The sequence below is a fragment of the Hermetia illucens genome, chromosome 2, assembly GCF_905115235.1.
Source record: "Hermetia illucens chromosome 2, iHerIll2.2.curated.20191125, whole genome shotgun sequence".
Classification (NCBI taxonomy): Eukaryota; Metazoa; Arthropoda; class Insecta; order Diptera; family Stratiomyidae; genus Hermetia; species Hermetia illucens.
The window spans coordinates 93,005,798-93,020,680 of NC_051850.1; the positions used below are offsets into that span (position 1 = coordinate 93,005,798).

The 14,883-nt window shown below is 41.6% G+C and overlaps 1 protein-coding gene across 8 annotated transcripts in view; it reads right to left on the bottom strand.

Moving 5' to 3' along the window:
• Nucleotides 1-14,883, bottom strand: part of LOC119648927 (adenylyl cyclase 78C) — a 386,778-nt gene that overhangs the window by 94,412 nt on the left and 277,483 nt on the right. The window lies entirely within an intron of this gene.

Below are 14,883 nucleotides of genomic sequence, written 5' to 3' on the forward strand. Positions count from 1 at the left end.
TAATTGTACAAGAAAAATGCGAAATTAATATTTTCTTCATCTAAGCATGAGAGAGTCCAATTGAAAGTTGGGCCGAGAAAATTATGACGCAAGGTTTTGGAGTGTCTCATATTTATTCGTAAATAGCCAAAAAAACTTATAGGTTAGTTGAAACTTCAATATTACACCAATTCTTGCATTCGTTATTCATCGCTCGGCAGAAATCACGTCACCACATCTCCTTCAAGCGGCGCTTCACTCAATACATCGAATAAATTTCAACCAAAAGAAATGAATTATAGAAATTTTATAAATTGAACTATGGTTCAAAAACTATGCTTAAAGAATTCGCTGGTTGTCATAAAAGGCAACTAACACGGAAAGAAATTGGTGAGCTAACAATAATCAAATTTCAAAATTAGTTTCCTTCCAAAATATCGATTGTATCTTAGATGGGAACCAATATAACGGCTGGCCTTTGGGTATCAATTTAGCTATCGGTTTCTGAAATATGTGCACGTTCTTCCACAATGGTAACAAAGACCCTCAAAATGGTCGTTTTCGTTAATATGAGCAGGTATTCCTGTGGCGTCCTAGGCCTAAACAAACTATGATTGTGGAGATCTAAAGAGTACTCCTCACCTCTTTGCAGCACTATTCTGGAAACCCTTGTGGAAGCAGATTCAATTCCGATGTTGGGGTGTTCCTGACGGTAACCTCAAGGGGCGCTCTCATGACTTAGGAGTCGATCTCTGATAAGAGGTGGTCTGCAAGATCCCCAGCCAGGTTAGCGAGCATTTCGATTGTGTGATGTTACGCACCAACGGAGAAAAAAAATTTTCCTAATACTTAAAAAGTCGTACTCTAATTTGAAGAAATAATATCAATTTCGAAGATGTGAAGGAACATTTGCTTAGCTCCACTATAATTAATTATAAAAATATAGAAATAGGGTTGACAGTTTTGAGAATTTTAGATTTCTCGTAAATACATAGTTAGGCCACTATTTTTATTAATCGTTGACAACGAATCAATCAATTTTCGAAATGCATTCATATCCAAATCGAATCACACTTGCAAAATTGTTATTTTTCAGTTTCTTACTGTTGAATTTTCGAAAATAGTTCTTGCAAGAGTGCCCCACACACTTTCGATTGGTTGCAGATCGGGACCTCCAGCTGGCCATTCAAAAAATAATATTGAACCAGGCGAACAAATTTGGTTGCCTTTTTGCAACATGAATACTGGCATTATTTTGTTGAAATATGAATTTATACTATTATTTATCTTTTGAACAACTAACTAGAATATCGTGGGATCTTAATATAACTTTCTGCGTTAATTTTGTTTGTTATACGCATACACACAGTAATTTTCCGCAATAAGAATATAGTCCCTATATTATGATGTAGACACCTGCAAAGTTGTGGCTCAGTTTACGTGGTCATTTGCATGAAAGTCCAGCCAATAGCAGCTAAGTCTATCCGGTCAATCAATCTATAGGATTTTTCTTCTCCAAGAGAATTACATCACATCAATTTTCCGTCCAATCCATATGATTTTTTACGAAATTTAATTAGCCAGAATTCTGTAAGCTGGGATATTTTTACCAGCTTCCATTTGATGCTTCTATCCGCGGTTAAAATATATTGCACTCGACGTTTTCTCATCGGATGTTGCAATTTCTACAAAATGTGTGGCGTGCTTAGCCTATTTTCAGTGTCTTCATATTTCCTAAAAATTTCAAGTGTTTCAAGTTCACTTCATCTAGGAAGCTTCCCCTTCCCACTTTAATATTTCATTTTTTAAGGTTTTGTGTTTCCTTTACATGCAGCAAATGGCACCATTTTTTTTTAAGGTTAAGGGGGGCTCAAAATATGACCAAATGATTTCATTGTAAACTAGTCGCACTGCAAAATGTGTGCCTGGGTATGGGGGTGGCCCAAACCGCGACATCCGCGCAGCATTACTCGATTCGAAGCACTTGCATTTATTTATTCAAAGTACTGCAATGAGAGCAGCTCATAGACTAACTCGATAGAGCATTGGAAGAGATGTTGAATTCTGGAGCAGGAGTCTAGCCCTTGAATGAAAATGAGTTCCCTTGGAACAATATACAACGGTCTTTCAGGCCGAAGTGTATGCAGTCCTGGGGCGGCAACTTGGGTGGTTGACGAGTGGTTGAAGGACAGGCGCATCGCAATCCGTAGTGATAGTCAAGGTGCATTGGGGGCATTGAACAGTCTTTGGATCATTTTAAAAATCTTTCAGGGATGTAGAAACCGTTTCAACTCTATTTCTATAATAGATTCAATACGATGGAACTACTCTGGTGGTTGTTGCGATGTAGAGAGAATGCCTTATAAAAAATGGTTTAATTTCTCCAGCAATTGGAATGCCAGTAGCATTGGTTAATGCTGCTATCAAAAACTTTCTACATTGATAGGTGTCAGAGTCCTAATGTTGCTAGACACATCATATCTTTCTAGTCAGAACCAAACAAAAACACGACAAAAAGAAGGAAAATTAGCAGAACCATTGTGGGCATTCTGATAGGCCATGATTCACTAGCTGGGCACATGTTCAGAATAGGGGTATTCCAAGATAATAACTGTTTATACTGTAATGAGGCAGCGAAATCCATGGAATAGCCTACGAACGCATCAGACATCAGACGCAGCGCCGCTATAGCGGGTAGAATCACATCTGGTAACGGAAATCCTACGATACATAAACGAATCCGGGATATTCCGAGAGATGAGGATATCGAGCACAATAGGTCACTAGAGTCTCAGTGCTCGGAGGCTTTGCTTCTCCCCACCTCATACACACGCGGTGCGTTATCCTGGCAAAGCTCCCTAAATTATTTAGGAGAATGCAATGTGGTGCGATCAGGTCTCATCAAAAAGTGTAACAGGTCTCGTTCTCAGAACCTATCCAACCGATGGTCCAATGGTGCATATAGATGCATGAAATCAGAGCCTCAAAATAATTCTCATTGCCATATCTGCTCAAATAAAGTTAATAATATCATGCTAACGTCATGATTATCAATGGCGGAACAACCGGTATCCGTTCTAGGCCTGCTTTAGTTAGGAATTCCAGACATCCCGGTTTTGCGCCGGGGTCCACTAATTCCATGTCTCTAAAAGCTAAAAGGTGAGACTTTCCGGGGGGATCATCCTAGCCCATACGGATTAGATGACCCACCCACCGTAATCTATTTAGCCAGATTTTATCCACAATCGAACAGTGGTGGTATCAGTTATAAATTTCATCGTTTTAGAGGCTGCGGAATCGTCCATCCTCATGTAGGGGGTCGGAAATTTTTGCGAGGATTCTTCCCTCGAAGGCGGCCAACAGTTCTCATTTTTCTTACTAAGGTCTCCGAGGAATACATGAGCACTGGCAAGATCATTGTCTTGTACAGTAAGAGCTTTGATCCTATGGTGAAACGTTTCGGCGAAACAGTTTTTGTAAGCTGAAATAAGGTCTGTTGGTAACCAAAACCCGTTCGCGGATTTCTTCGTCGTAGCTGTTATCGGTTATGATTTTCGACTCTAGGAAGGAAATTATCAACGGTCTCAAAGTTGTGGTATCCTATCTTTATTGTTCTCGTGTGGCCAGTGCGATTGAATGTTGTTGGTTCTTTGGTTTTTGGCGCTGACGTTGCCACCATGTACTTCGTCTTGCCTTCATTAATGTGCAGCCCAAGATCTTGCGCCACCTGCTTGATCTGGTTGAAGGAAGACTGTACATATCGAGTTGTTCTTCCCATAATTCAAAATCGTCAGCGTAGGCCAGTAGTTGTGTGGACTTGAAGAGAGTAGTACCTCTTGCATTAACATCTGCGTCACGGATCACTTGTCCCAGGGCCACGTTATACAAGACACATGATGGAGCATCCGCTTGTCTTAGAGCCTTGTTAAGCAACATTTTGCCATTCTGCTCCTAGCTAACGTTCATAGCTGAAGAAGCCGTTTCGACTTTTTTTGCGACTGGGGCCAAGTATGTTTGTGGCCGTATCAATGATAACGCTCTTTAGGTAGTGGTAAAGATAATTTGTTGATGCTTCACCTCCAGGACATCTGTTATTTGCGGTTACTGCGGCATCCATTTCCCTTTGTAGGTATTACGGAGGACTGTGTCGTGGATGACTTCAATGTTAACTCTCCCTTGGTTGTCAGAGGAAATTCTAGGCGGTGTTGTTATTCGAGCCCGGAGCACTATGCCAGTGAGATAGAGATCCGAGTTTATGTTGGCCCCCTATAGGTTTTGACATTTATCAAGGCTCAGAGGTGGCGGCGTTCAATCGATATGTGAGCAATTTGGTTGAAGTGGTTTCGTTTGGAAAGGCCAATGTATGTCTGTGGACCGCTTTCCGCACAAACCAGGAACTTTCAACAATCATTTCGTGCGATACTGTTAACTGAATAATCTGCAGTCCGTTATCATTTCTGTCTTTATATTATGCCATCATTTCAAATATATACATAATTTCTGGGGATCGTTTTATTTTTTTTTTAATAGTAGGGGTGCCTTATCATTTTAGCCGGCACTGTAGGAGAGTACATATGTATTTTACACCGTAAGACCTAAATATCAGGTTAGAACTTATCGCCAATGACCGAATATGATCGCTCAGGAATAGGAAAATAGGTTAATATGGGTTTGCGCTTCAGATTGTTAAGAAGGTCTACCTATGTAACAGTCGATATTTCAATCTCCTTTTAAATTTGTTTATGGCAATAAAAAACGTAGATTTTTCTACAGCTATTTCGTTAAAACTATCATAATATACATATGAGCTTCCAACCTACCGTGGGTTTATTCGATTATTTAGAATTTTACAACCAGTGTTTTGGAAACAACATGTGTCCTTCATCAGTGATAACTCTATGGCGTATGTACTTCCAGGACGAACCTAAGGGGGTTTCCGGGGAAAATTTCGAAAATATGATATCGGGATGGATGTATTTTGAGGCCTGGATTTAGTGAGGACGCACTCTTCTGATTTTTTTCAGATTTTTCGTTTGGATAGGTTTTGAGAACGGGACCTGTTTCTCTCTTTGGGGCTCACATAGCTATCAACAAGTACGGAAGCTCTGGTATGATACCCATGACGGACCCCAGGAGTACGTTGTCCCCCATTAGGCCGGCCATCATACACTTGGGGGTGATGATAGACGTGAAGCTTAGTTATACGCAACACGTGCAGCATGTTTGCGACAAAGCATCCGCTGCAAGTATGGCGCTGGTAATGCCGAATGTGTGAGGTCGACAGTATACTTCTAGGCTGCTGATCTTAGATAACAGTCAGATTACAGTCTACATGAAGGCAGCTCTAAAGGTGTGCTCGGGTGTGGTGTGCTGTCTCAGATGATGTAGCGTTCGCCATATCGGGAATGATGTCGATTGACATCTTCGCAGGTCAGATGATGAACATATAAAATGTGAAGCCTATTTCTCCTTTATCACAGACGAAGAACGCTGAAAGGAAGAGTTATGTACATAAATGGAAAGAGCGTTGGGAACGCTCGGGAAGTGATTGGTGGACACATAGGCTCAGCCCTGCAATCAAGGAGTGGTTGGAGAGACGGCACGGTGCGATCAATTACAATCTTAGCAAGATTCTTATGGGGCATGGAGGATATTGCCAGTACCTGTACAGGTTTAGACTGTAACTGAGCGTAGAGGAGACTCTAGGAAAGGTGTCACTACCAAAAAATCTGGCACTGAGAATGCTGGCACGGATTAAGATGCAATCAACTTCATGAACGCATCCAAACAAAACAAACTACAAAGGGCAGAGAATGCAACAAAGCTTGTTTGACACAAAAAATGTAGAATTTCAGGTGGGTAAAAAATATAGGACACTATATTTTTGCCAGAATGGATTTCTAGCAATCAAACCTAGCTACTGATAATATTTTACTATTTTATTGAGCATTCCTCTTTTGTTATAATCTCTATTCTTCTTTTTGCCAAACTATTATATAATTTTCTAATATATTTCCTAGGAATCTTGTCCAGTGCAGTGATATTAGTTGCTACTAATTTCTTTGTGTTTCGGAATTGATTCGATTTAGTGGAAATAATTTCGAGTTAAAAACCTCAACATTTTCCATAATACAGTGGAATCCCCATAATTCATACATCAATTATTCGTATTTCCGGCTAATTCGTACAAATTTGCCGGTCCCACGTAAACTCGATATTTCGTTTCAAATTGACAGTCTTCTTGGCAGTACCTTTGACCTTCTCTTGCCGTATTCTCAATTCTTTGGCCGTCAAAATTCCCCAGAAAATGCCTGCAAATTTTGAAAAACTACGTGGGTACTATGTCTGTGGAACAAAAGAAGAGAGAATAAGTTGCTCTCCATTTGGTCATACCCCAAACAAAAATTTAGCTTGGGTTTAAAATACTGGCGGTTCTAAGTTAGATATAATTCGCACCCACGTCGTGCTTGTGATCCCACTTTCGGCTACACTGCTCTCAGGGCAGATGTGAGGAAGAGTCTGATGATTCACCTCTGCACTGGACAAAACCGTTAGTCATATTTTTTCCGAACCGAACCAAATTTTCACACAATGCACCCGTGTGCAGTATCAAATGAAAGGTCATTTGATCCAATGTCGTTAAAAACGGGATAAAAATGGCTATAAACTTCTCCATTTTGGTAGCCCACACATTCAATACGGTGCTGGCGTTGCGACCTCAGGGGGTGGTTTCTGTGATGCCATTAAAAATGTTGAACGATTTGATGACCGGCTGATGAAGCTCGCCATTATATCACCTGGTCGCACTATTCACTTCTTCATCGCGTACGCACCGCAGACAGGCCGACCTGATGCCGCGGAAGATGCCTTCTGACAACTTCTCGATGCAAAGAGGGAAAAGGGTTTGAAACGCGCAATGAGAGTAGCGAACGTATACTGATTTTGAGGGCATCCATGACCTTGAAATTGTAAGTATATGGTTCACCTAAATATTTTATAGTGGGAATAATAAAACGTAAATCGACTATATTCTCATAAGATGCCAGAATTTTACCACCGTTAGCCGTTCCCTATGAGACCATCGCACCTATCATCATTATCATCAACGGCGCAACAACCGGCAATCGGTCTAGGCCTTAATAAGGAACTCCAGACATCCCGGTTTTGCGCCGAGGTCCACTAATTCGATATTCCTAAAAGCTGTCTGGCGTCCTGACCTACGCCATCGTTCCATCTTAGGCAGGGTCTGCCTCGTCTTGATGGATAGAGATCTCGTGCTGATTTGGAAACCTTTCGACTCCACCCGGACCAAACGTATGACCGGAAAAAGTCGTAAACTCGATCCAAGGGGGAAGACCCCGCAGCTGAAACGGGGCAAAGGCTAAAGATGAGGAAACTTAAAGGACACGTCTATAGCATACCATCAAAACAGTCGAGTGCAAAAAGAGAGTCGATACCAAAAAGCAAAAATTGTTTCTTCGGTTATGATACCGACTGTTTTTTGGGATAGTCATGAAGTTGATTTAATCGGTTTCATTTCATTTCCTTACGCACTACCATCTGGCCCAAAACGAATACTTTTTTGTTCCATTCAAATTCAATTTTGCACTTGGAGTGCAGAAATTTTCTTCGAACCAGGGGATCTTAACCTACGTAAATAACTATTTTGCAGGAAAAATATCACGTATTTTCGAAACAAGGAATGGGAACATTGCTGGGAGGGGAGTGAAGCCTTTCACGCAAGAATACTATTAGGAAAATAAAAACAAATTTGAAGAAAAAATAGCGACCTTTATTGCTCTGTCGGAGATTTTCCAGACAATCCTCGTAAGCCTACTAGGGAAATATCTTGTCTGCCCTTGAATCACGTACACACATATGTATGCACATTGTACGTGAAGTTCTGACTTGTGCTTAGATTTCTATCCAAAGTAAGTAATACACACCTTTCGCGCTCTTCCCAAAGAGTCTGTGAAAGTACAGTTCTATCTCGACGTTAATTAACCTATTATCACATAGCACTGGTTTGCTTTGCTTTAGCGAACGTGCTTCACCTAACTTGCAGTTTCGAAATGTGCTGAAATCTGGAACCCTAGCAATGTGTATCAATTCAATTCAACCCGGTGAACTTTACACAGTTGAACTCTACCCAAATCGACCAATTCACCTCTAATTACCCTTCCAGAGGCGAAAATAGTCCTCTTTCACGGCCTTAATATTCGGTAGAGCTTCCACGCGATTGAAGGGATTACACGGCAGTAGCTTTCCTAGCACTTAGTGCGATTAATTTGTAAACCCTCTTCTATCATCCAGAATGAGTTGTACATTCAAACATCTGCCAGGCGGCATTGACTAATTATATCAAGTCAGCCGTAAATCGGGGGGAAATCTTTGGGAAGTCAAATTTTAATGAGATGAGTTCACAACGTAAAAGTTACGTGAAGGTGTAGTGGTAGCGATGATGGTCTGGGAAACTCTAGGCCAATTTCTTTATTTTCCTCTATCAGAGAATCTACAAAATTTTGTGTGCGAATTCCAAATATTTACATAACCCTAGTGCCATTGTTCACGCCAAACAACACAAGGCTGTCGGAGGCAGCGTGGCAGCTTTCGGCAGTTCATACGTTTCTGTTTAGCAGAAAATTTATTTAAAAACTCCCACGGGTTCATGGCGGGTTGTCAGAGTAATGAATTGTTTTGAAAGAGCAATAATGATCGCAACGTGTGAATTTGCATGTATGTGGAAATATTGTGTATATTGTGTTCAGCGAGACTTGCTTTGATTAGTTATTTTGGAGCTTCATTAATCGAAAGGAATTCTGCTAATAAATTCATCAGACAGTTTCAAATTTCGCCAGAGTAAATATTTGGATTAATCGGAATAGCTTGAGTCATTGCGATATTGCGACATCCTTTTGTAATCTTGCACCATTCAAAACGCCCGTTCCAAGTTATTGGAAAGACATTTTAATTTCTATAATTCTTCCTATTGCGCTGTGCATCTATTGCACTATTTATTAGTCGCGTCCTTTCAATGAGAGTTTCTGCGGATCCGAGTCTCATCAGCACAAGGTAGTTCCATGGTGTACACGTACATATATATGTGCATTGCAGTGGGGAAAACGAAGACAAGGTTGCAGTAAAACGAGAACGGAACCAACAAAGTTGAATGCAAACAATTTAAAGCAAACAACCGAGCACGATTGGCTTTAAATGGACAACTCAACTCCTGCCTGGGTCCTGTTGACTCTGGTAAATGCTTTGATAATGATTTTGATATAAACATGCAAATTTTATTCAGACTTTTTGTTGTCTCAGTCAATTAGATTTTGCTCCGTCAGTTTCGCAATTTGTTGTTTGGTAGTTAACATTGGCATCAAGACAACACCAGTGGAGCCACAAACTTCGAAATGAGATGAGTTCTAAATTCAAATGTTATGTTAAAGTTGGTTACTGGTTACGTCATATCATGTCTGAATCAAGTATTTGGATTATTCTCAACTACATAATGTAGATACTCAGACGTTATCCATCGGGTTGTAATCTGCGAAGCAAGGGCACTTAAGTAGACGAATCTAGAAGAGAGTTTGCTTAAATATGCACCGTCGCACAGTCAAGTGGACAAAAATCGAAATATAGTTTGACGAGTTTTTTACTACGGTATGCTCAGAAGCTAGGCTAAGATGGGCAGTGGGAACTTTTAAACCAATGAAATCTCCCGGAGTAGACGGCATTTTCCCAGCACTTATCCAGAGAGGCCTAGGAATTATCTTAGAGTCTCTTCTGAGGGCGGAAAGGGGGAGCATAGCACTGGGTTACATACCAAGGGCATGGGGACGGGCAAAAGTGGTCTTTATTCCGAAAGCGGGTAAAAAGGATCCTTTTCACCCTAAATCTTTCAGACCAATCTGCCTAACATCGTTCGTACTCAAAACGGTGGAGAAGGTCATAGACAACTATATTAGGACTAACGTTCTAAAGCATAATCCCCTACATCACTGTCAACACGCTTACCGAGCAGGACGGTCAACTGAAACTGCTCTGTATCCGCTGACAGAGGTACTACGGGACGTCATAGAAACAAAGGAAATTGCACTGTGCGCGTTTTTGGATATGGAAGGAGCATTCCACAACACATCGCACACAGAGATACAGGATGCCCTGAGCCGCAAAGGAATGGGGAACCACCCTGGCACTCTGGATGGGCAAAATGCTAGAAAGCAGACAAATAGAGGTACAAACAGGTACAAATTCTATTATCATGAACACCACTCAAGGCTGTCCACAGGGTGGAGTGCTATGATGAACTCCTGGACGTGTTAACTAATACTGGAATACAAGTCCAGGGCTACGCGGACGACATTGTTTTAATCTGTAGTGGCAAATATGAAGATACCCTATGTGATAGAATCCAAACTTGATTAAGGCTTACTAGTGCCTAGTGCAGGAAGGAGGGAGTGCGAATCAACCCAACCAAAACCACCATAGTACCATTCACTAGGAGGCGTAAGCTGGATCACCTGAAAGCCATAACATTACATGATATGGAGGTGAATCGAGAAACAGAGGTCAAATATTTGAGAATCACGCTAGACCAAAAATTACTCTGGAAGACACATGTCGGAAATACTTGTCGGAAAGCCACGAGGGCTCTGATGACTTGCAGATCCACAGCAGGGAAAAAATGGGGTTGCAGCCCGAAGATACTACTTTGGATATATACTGCAATAGTAAGGCCAATGATTACCTATGGAGCGGTAATCTGCGCAGAAAGAACCCAACTCAGCACACAAGCCAGGGAATTACACAAGCTCCAAAGGCTTGCTTGCGTGTGTATCAGTGGGGCAATGGGGACAAGCCCAACGGCATCCCTGGAGGTCCTCCTAGGGTTAACCCCTCTCCATCTGCACATACAGATGCAGGCAAGGAGATCAATATTCAGGATGGCCGGTAGTATGAGTGAGGCGGGGAGCTGCCTAAATCGAAGGAAGATTGATATCCTTTCTAGGCGGTATCCCGAATTACTGATACCGAGGGACAGCATGACAACGAGGTTTCACTTCGATAAGAAGTTTGAAACACGTTGGAGTAACAAGGCAAACTGGGAGAGCGTGGCTGCGACATACGGCTTAAACTAGCAACTGATTACTTGGTACACTGACGGATCCTTCACAGCAGGGGGAGCGGGTGCCGGTGTCATTGGTCCAAGGAAAATGTACTTTGAGCCAATGGGCAGGTACACTAGCATATTCCAGGCGGAAATTTACGCCATAGACAAATGTGCCTCCTTTCATCTGCAAAGGAACTACAGGGGGCAGAACATAGCCATTCTCACCGATAGCCAAGCAGCGATCAAGGCACTTTAGTCTAACCAGGTGAACTCTAAACTGGTATGGGAATGCCTTCATAGACTGAATATACTCGACTCGTCCAACAAGGTCTGGATACTTTGGGTTCCAGGCCATGCTGGGTTGGAAGGTAACGAGGCAGCGGACGAACTAGCCAAGAAGGGAGCAGGGATGCCTTTACACGGGCCAGAACCCTTCTGTGGAATCGGAAACGGTTTCATGGCTATGAATCTAAGAAACGAAGATAAACGGTTGAGGAAACTATATTGGGCGCGCCTATCAGGGATGGAGCAGTCCAGGGTTCCTATTGGGGGATACGAACCCATGCGTACAAAGGATTGCTTAAACCTCACCAAAAAGAACCTCCGAATCATAGTGGGAATTGTCACTGGTCATTGTCGGCTGAACTATCACCTAGGGAAGCTAGGGATATCTGCGGACACTGCCTGCAGGTTTTGTGAGGAGGACGAAACCTCTATACACGTCCTGGGACAGTGTGCGGCACTTGTGCAAAGTAGGTCGAGGCATCTGGGAGAACACTTAATACCAGATGCAAAGCTGAAAGATCTGGAAGTGGGGAACATACTAAAGTTCCCAACGGTTACAGGCCTGCTTGAGATACTATGATCAATAGGTACACTAAAGTAAAAGGGGCACAATAATTCTTCAAGGACGCGATGCGACTTTCCCTTAACAGAATAATAATAATAATTTTTACAATTTGGTATTAATAAGCGAACTTTAGACAATTGTTAAATCCGAATGCACCATTGTTTATATTTTGTATTAAGTCGATAACAATGGCAAAATTTAAGGAATCATTCTTTTTAAGGTTTTATGTCAAACTTGCATAAAGCATAACTTTGGGAAGTTTGAAGGAAATCCAAATATTATTAAGGGGATCATCCCGTGTGTCAGATTCACGGAATTGATTTTTTTTGGCATCGATTACATCTAGATATAGTGTAGAATATATGGGCGAAGTGATTTTTTGATATTCGTAGTCGTTTGGAAATGATAGTGTTAAACACGTGATAAGTCGCATGCCAGATTTATGTCGATCACTGCAATAAAGCGCGTATTTATCGGTCCGAATGACTTCGCTAACAGGACAAGAATTGAAGGGAAGGCTGTACAGCCTGTAGAAGCCTAAGGTTTATGGACTAGGTATAGCAGATTAATGGTCTGTTGGGGTTTTATGGCTAAAAGTCGCGTTCTACTTTTTAATGCGTTCTCGAAACTGCATATTGAAAATCGGCTACCACCATAGCCCCAAATCTATCAAAAGAAAATCCTTTAAAATTTTGACGACTTATTCAGAACATATTTTTACGGTCCGCAAACAAGAATAATTGTGATTAATTCAGTAGTTTTTTTTATTCACTGAAGAAGCCTTGAAAAAAAACCAAAATTCATAAAAAAAGTTTAACACGGCACCAAAAATTAAGCTTTTAATATTTTTTAATAATCTTTTTTGCGGATTGTATTCAAGTCTGCACGTTAAAATACCCTCACTTTTTTCTTTAAGGTAAGCACAGCGCCCTCTAGCGTGGCAGCAGAAAAACACCTTTTTTTGGAGATGGGTGTATAAATTGCCCTGTATTTCAATATCGGATAGCTGAGTGGTTAGAGCACAAGGCTAGCATACGGAAGGTCGTGGTTCAAATCTCACTGGTGGCAGTGGAATTTGTATCGTGATTTGACGTCGGATACCAGTCGACTCAACTATAAATGAGTACCAGAGTAAAATGAGGGTTATAATCTCGGACGAACACAATGCTGACCACATTGCCCCCTACAGGGTTCTGTAATCCTGTAGTGTACCATTACGGTCTTGAATGAAGTGGTCTAACACACTTCAAGGCTCTGATCCAATATGGATTTTTGCGCCAACGATTATCATTAATTACTCGAGGAAGACATATGTATTTTATATGTACGCATATGTTTTGGGGTAGTGTCTAATTCAGATAGATATATTTGTACATTGGAGAAGCGGTATTAATATACACACTTTAAATGTACATATGTATATTTTCATGCACGAAGCAAATCGAAAATAGGTGTACGATCAATTTACATACATGCATATAGAATACAGTATTCGGCAATAAGCAATGTTTGTTTATTTAGCGTCAGCATAATAGCTACTAGGCTGACCCTGATCAATGTGCGAGGCCAGATAAAAGCAGCCGGATCATTCTCAAGACCATTCGACATCAACAACGGTCTACGATGCCGTATCATGCGTCCTCTTTAACCTGGCCCTCGAGAAAGTGATTCGTGATGCTGAGGTAAATGCAAGAGGTACGATCCTCTTTAAGTCCATCCAACTACTGGCCTATGCTGATGATATCGACATCATGGGAAGAACAATCCGAGACGAACAAACTGCCTTCATCCAGATCGAGCAGGCGGTGATTGGCGCGAGATCTTGGGCTGCACATCAATGAAAGCAAGACAAAATATATGGTGGTAGCACCGAAGACGAATCAACCAACAACATCAAACCGCACTGGTCAAACAGGAAGAATAAGGATAGGAGAAGACCGTTGACTATTTCTCCTATCTAGGGTCGAAAATCGCAACCGATAACAGCTACGATGATGAAATCCGCGCACGGTTGTTGTCAGCCAACAGAGCCTATTTCAGCTTACAAAAACTGTTCCGCTCGAAACGTCTCACCATAGGGTCAAAGCTGTACAAGACTATGATCTTGCCAGTCCTCATGTATTCCTCGGAAACTTGGGTTCTTAGCAAGAAAAATTACGAACTCTTGGCCGCGTTCGAGAGAAGAATCCTCCGAAGAATTTTTGGCCCACTACATGAGGATGGACGATTCCGTAGTCTACACAATGACGAAATCTATGAGGGATACCATGAGCGTCCGGTTGTGGATAAAATCCGACTCAATAGGTTACGGTGGGCGGGTCACTTAATCCGTATGGATGAGGATGATCCCACCCGGAAGGTTTATAAGGGCAATATCTATGGTAGAAAAAGAAGACGAGGCAGACCCTGCCTAAGATGGAGCGATGGCGTAGGTCAGGACACCAGACAACTTTTAGGGATATCGGATTGGTGGACCTAGGCGCAAAACCGGGATGTCTGGAGTTCCTTATTAAGGCAGGCCTAGACCGGATATCGGTTGTTGCGCCGTTGATGATGATGATAATAGCTACGTCTGTAATATGTACGTACTTTAGCCATATACGAATGAAAGAAATTGCCTAGAAAGCTTCCGGTATTCTGACTTGTTTAAATAACCGCTACATCAGTTGACTTTATCTTTCATGTAAAACGCCTCATATTTTGAATAGAAGTCTGTCTCAGAATATGGAGTATATATAGTTTCAAATAGTATGTAGTGTAGGTATGTCTAGAATATCTTCAGTTAATGATCACGAGTCATTATCACCAGGCGCCGTCTTTATACATTGACTCAGATTTGTCCGGAAGGAAGTATATATTTTTGGGGTCTACAATTAACGGTCATGGGCAGATGCTTTTGCAACTTTTTCAACTGAAAGCGCAGTGTATATTGGGAATTGCAAGT